The sequence below is a fragment of the Saccostrea cucullata genome, unplaced genomic scaffold (assembly GCF_032062105.1).
Source record: "Saccostrea cucullata isolate Sc308-1 unplaced genomic scaffold, CSIRO_AGI_Scuc_v1 ctg406, whole genome shotgun sequence".
Taxonomy (NCBI): Eukaryota; Metazoa; Mollusca; class Bivalvia; order Ostreida; family Ostreidae; genus Saccostrea; species Saccostrea cuccullata.
The window spans coordinates 163,124-169,129 of record NW_026930103.1 but is presented as its reverse complement, the minus strand read 5'-3'; positions in this window follow the sequence as shown (position 1 = coordinate 169,129).

Below are 6,006 nucleotides of genomic sequence, written 5' to 3'. Positions count from 1 at the left end.
ATCTTATTAAATTCAAAAATATAAAGTGAATATCGAGCCCATTTGTGACTTTCAACATAAAAGATGGAACTTGTATTAATATTCAAATCTTTTAATGTTTTGTCTGAAATGTTTCATACCAGACATTTATTTGGTCATTTTTATACTTTATTTACTGCAATGGTAAGGTTGCAAATTCACTTACAAAACTAAGTTCAAATAGATTTTGTCAAACTGTTATAAAATAACCACCATTTTAATGACTTCTTGCGAAACGGGGCTCTTTAGACTTGGTTTTTTTCTCAGCAAAAATATTTTTGAAAAAAAAACAACCCAGAAATAATACAAACTGTGAAAAAGGCATATATTCCTAAGATGGGAAAATGAATCTATAGATCTATCAAGTGATATGAAATATGTCCCAATAATAGGATATATATTTGGTATTGGTAACAAGGCCTTTACAATGACCAAAGAATTTACGAAATTTTTACTTCAAACAAGGCTACTGAAATCATCGTAATATCATCTTTTATGTCAGTACCCCGTCGTCTCGGTTTAAAAATTGATCGTATTATAAAATGCTTTTGAGTATCGAATGAGTTGGAAGTCGTAAACACCATATGCAATGTGATGGCGAAATATTACTATGCAAGTAATAAAAGTTGACGATGGAAAAAGTGGAATCATCTCCTTTGTTATAAAGTCATAGTAAAGTTGTACCTTATCGTCTAAAGTCAGTACAACTTCCAATATGAAACAGAGGTGGCAGACTTTGTGATGTCGTTTATCTCGAATTCGTTGGTATAAAACAAGTCAAAAAAACCATGTATGAATGCATGGAAGTATTAGTAACCATTGTTAATTGAATATCTGAAAGGACACAGCAAAAATGTTTTCTTCTCATGTAGAAGTTTTTGAATATAAGTAAAACAAATTAGAGGAGTTACGAAACTTGCTTGACATTTCTCTAGTCATCACATAATTATATTCAAAGCTATTAGAATTAAAAAAATATATATGTATTTTATGTACCCTTAACATAAACTTAGCCCTACTTTTAGCAAAAAACTTCAGAATTTTGAAAAGTGTAGGTTATTTTACCTGCATTTTATTAAGTGCAGGGTATTTTACTTGTCCCACATATTTAAATATCCCGGCCACTGCTGATTTACATTTATGAACTTCATATAAATATATCTGAAACATCATAAGCAAGCTACACCCTATTTGCACCTTGCAGTACGGTAAGCATGAAATACTGTATGCCGATTAAAAAACTTATTATATATATACATGTTTAAATTACGATGAATGTGTACATATCTGTATGAAATGGAGAGTATATAGGAAACTTTTCGATTGAATATTCTAGACTTAGTCTTGTAGTCTGTTTTACCCACATAAGCAAATTCTTTCTGAAGATTCTGTTAATATGAAAGTAAAATGTGTCAAAATGAAAAAAAAAATTGATTATATGACAACTAACTATACAAAGTATGCTGACATTCTAGATAAGAAATAGGAGCTTTTTAATAAAATATGGAATATTTCCCATTCTTGACTTTCAACATGCAAGACGAAACTTGAATTATCTTGAAATGCAGCATGTTTCTATATCTACCAAATTAAAACTTGTTTTCTGCATACATGTATATATTTCATTTGTATATATCTAATATTTTTAAAATTATTAATGAATTAATGCCTGGCTTGCCTATCGCTGCACGACAAAAACGTAGCTGATTTCTTTTTGACATAATTTTTACTTTAGTTTTGGATCTCATTTTCTATTATTATTAAATTTTCCATGCTTTTAAATGATATCTAATGCCATTTTACAATACATATGAATCAATTAACTAGACTCGCCCGCATGGCGCAGTGGTTAGAGCAGCTGCTCTAGAGTCGCGAAGTAAGGAGTTATCCTTACGTCGTGGGTTCGAATCCCACTGTGGGACGTAAATTCAACCGAGGTCCCGTGTCGCAGTAGGTGCTAGCTGGCACGAAAATGATCCCTGCCTGCTCAATGGCTCTGATTGCCAAGTATAGGACAAGATTTGCAGCTCTCCACCGGCAAGTGGTGGCGTCTCCATATGTATGAAAAATTCTCGAGAGGGATGTTAAACAAAACACAGTTAATGAATCAATACACGAACCTTTTGAGAACCCCTCCTACAAGGGCTGGTCCAAAAGTAATGCCACATATGCAATAAAATCTTCAAAGGAGTTCATTAAAAAAATCATATACTCTTATCTCCATTTGATATGGCTTCTACAATTTAAATTAAATTTATCCAATACTTTTAAAAATATGACAATAAATTCAATGTCAGGTTTGCTATCGCTGCACGACAAAAACGTAATCGATGACTTTATGACGTAACTTATGACATTAGTTTTGGATCTCATTTTCTATTACTGGTAAATTTTTCACGCGTCTTATTCCCGATGCTTTTAAATGATCTCTAATGCCATTTTACAATAAATCAACATGCTCTAAGTTATCAAAATTATTTGAATTGTCCGAAGTTTATTTCTGTAATCATTTCAATGCGCCTATAGATCTCTTTTAGCTGTCGATACGAGGGTAAATAACGATAAAGGTTGACTAATTTGTGAAAATGTAGAAATGTTTAACACTATTTCAATTTTTATTTCAATTTTTGCAGTAAAATTTGGCGTTTGGCCTGCACAATATGCCAATAATTTTGGCGTCATTTATTAAGGGATTTATTGTAAAAGTAACATTATTTTCGGAACAACCCTCATACAGCTCACAAATTAACATTCAACGAGTTCGATGCAACCAAGATTTTAGTTATTTAAAAAAAACTGGATTCATTTATAATGTATTCATGAATTCTTATCTAGAGGCCTCTTTTAAAAACCCTACACAATAATTTATCTATGTTTGCTTTTAAAACCTGTTTTCTTACATGAATTTGAAACTTTCATTTTATGTCTTACTTTTGTAATTTTGACTAGATGAACTTGTACATCTTTACCCGAGTATTGAAATTAAAACATGAATGCCAAGAAAGTGAGTCAAAAGCTCCAGTTAAGTAATTGGGTAAAATATACTGAAATGCAAAATAAACGCAAAAGACAGTAAACTAAAAACATCTGAATTTTAAAAAAAAATAATACAGTAGGGTAAAACTAAGATTAAAAACATCAGAGATTTGATTTAAATGTTAATTTTTTTTAAACCTTAGAAAGAAACACAAAAAAGGCTGGCAAAAGCGGCGTAAAATTAAAATGGACCACAAGATTTGATCCAAGCATCAAATCTCTGCCGTCATCATTCTTACATTTATGTTGTCCCCCGCTTGAAAAGTGGGGGGTATGTCCGTCTGTCTGTAACGCTTTCGTTTCCACATATATCTTTTCGCAATGAAATTTTGCATCCCTATGGCCTATATCATTTTGTCAAATTAAGATAACTACCTGTTTGTGTAACAATATCTTTTTCGTCTTTTGAGCTTTTGCAATGAAAACAAAACTTTCTCTCTCACCCCTCTCAAAGGTTTAATTACGCTTGGCACAACCATCATGACTTATATATATAATACAGGTTGTCGGCGGACTTTTAATTCTTATTAATCTTTTAGCTATCACATTCAAATTTGTTTTTGCGATAGCTATATATACATGTATGTGACCTATTGTTTGCATATAAATTCCGACAGCACGAAGTGGCTCCGTGGTGTAGTAGTATGTCTCTCGCTTCACGTGCAAGAGGACACACGTTCGAATCCCTTGTGATCCATTTTTTTTTCTTTTTTTGACTTTTGCATCATGAATAAAAAAGCTGTGACATCTGCAGAAATATAAAATCATCATTAGATGTGCTATATAAAAAGAACCATCTATACATATAATAAAGACACAAATTCAGATATAAAGTGCATGGCCTTTTTTTCTCCGAATTAGCTTGTTGAAGAATGTTTCCTGCGGAGGATAGATTATATGAGAAAGACCTGATGTTTTTAAAATTTTTTTAAAGAATCAATTAGAACTTACGTTATTTGATATTTAAAATGTCGACAGAAAATTGGGGAAGAAATGTTGATAAATATTAAATCTGTATGATGTTGCGTGTTCTCCTTGATCTCAGAATTCCTTCCATTTTTCCATGTTCATTTTCTATATTACGCCTTTGACGTCTTTTTATGTGTCACTGCTGTGCACCTCAGGTAAGTCATAACTCAATTCACTTTATTGACAATTACCATATCGGCATACAGTCATGAATAATAATAACATAACATAAATTAACACAATTAATACAAGTATATAAAGTGAGAAATATGAGGTGAACAAAATTGTATATTTCTCAATATTAATATCATTCTTACACCTTTGTTGAAAAATGTTTCCAATGAATAGATAATATAAGAAAGACCTAATGTAATTAAACTTTTTAAAGAATCAATTAGAACTTATTGTTATTTAATATTAAAAATGTCGACTGAAAATTGGGAAATAAATGTTGATAAATATTAAATCTGCATGATGCTATGTGTTCTCCTTTTTATCTTTTTGTCTTCTTTAAATGAATTAATTGTTATACATTTTCCCTTTCCTTCAGTTTATAATATTTTAACTATATTACGCCTTTTCTACCTCTTTAAATATCAAGTGTGTGTTTTTTTCAAAAGGAAACTGGTCTGCACATTTAAAGTCAGTTATCCATATTTCAGATTCATATGTTATAATTGGTATTATCATTGACTTCATAATTTCAGCATAATAAAATGAACTTGAACTTGAGGAGCTACGAAATTTGCTTACATTCCACTCGGCAACCTTGAGTTTAAAGCTATTGAATTAGGATAGAACTTCGGTCTACTTTAAACTAAATAGTTTCAGCTTTCCAAAATATTGTTATCTTCACTGGCCTCGGTGTGGGATTTTTGTCATATTATACATGCATCGCTTAAATAAAAATGAAATTTGAACTTTTCTAGGTCAGTTGAATGAAATTTATATTCAATATCTTTATTTTTAAAAAACCTTTTGACTAGAGGTCTTAAAAAAATTATAGTAACAGTGATAGGGAGAGTTTCCCTTCGAAGTGCTTGGATAGACACTGTCAAACAATTCTGAAGAACAAAAAGTTCAGACTAGGTAAAGGTCTTTCTATGCAAATGATGTAAAAGAAACGCATAAGAAATATACGAGTATATTTACAGAAAAAAGATATATTTTTGTGTCAAAAGTATACTTAGCATAATATAGTCAATAAACATTGCTTATTATTACTCGAGATTATAAAAACAATTCAAGGAAACAAGTATGCTCTGTGCAAGGTCATATCTTAATGAATTTTATATAATAATATTGTGTAATGCTAAAAGGAATATTTTAATCTTCTATACAATAACTAAAGTATAACCTGCTTGCATTTAATTAGGTCCTTTGCATAGAAATGCTAATACGTATTTCTATTGTCATAGCTTATATTCACTCACTAACATGTTACTTCAAATGAGCTAACATGTTACTTCAAAAAAAAATCCTTTTTTATTGTTTTAATTTTGAATGGTGTTTCATAAGCATTCTAACATACCAAATGATATCAAACATAAATATTTGATTTTGTCGATTAAGAAGGGGACGTTCAAAAAGTAACACAATACTTTCAATATGAAAAAAAGAATGTTATTTTGTTTATAAGAACATTAATTACACGATTTGCATTAGATTAAATATATTTTTAAAGGGCTCAACTTTGTATAATACCAAAAAAAAGTAACATTTATCAAATAACACATTTATTTTCATTAATTTTAATGCCTAAGGTTATTTAAAGCACTGTAAACAGCACACGACGTCACTAACATCTATAATGAAAAAAGATTTCACATAGGTGAATAACAAAAAGTTCAAAAATCCTGATTTTCCAGTCTCTTGTGTCTACTGGACACACCCGTTTTCATTTAAGGAAGCTCTAAACACTGCACACTAAAGAGTTCGAATATTAAGGTAATTTTGCACATAGAGTGATCTGCCCTTGGAAGT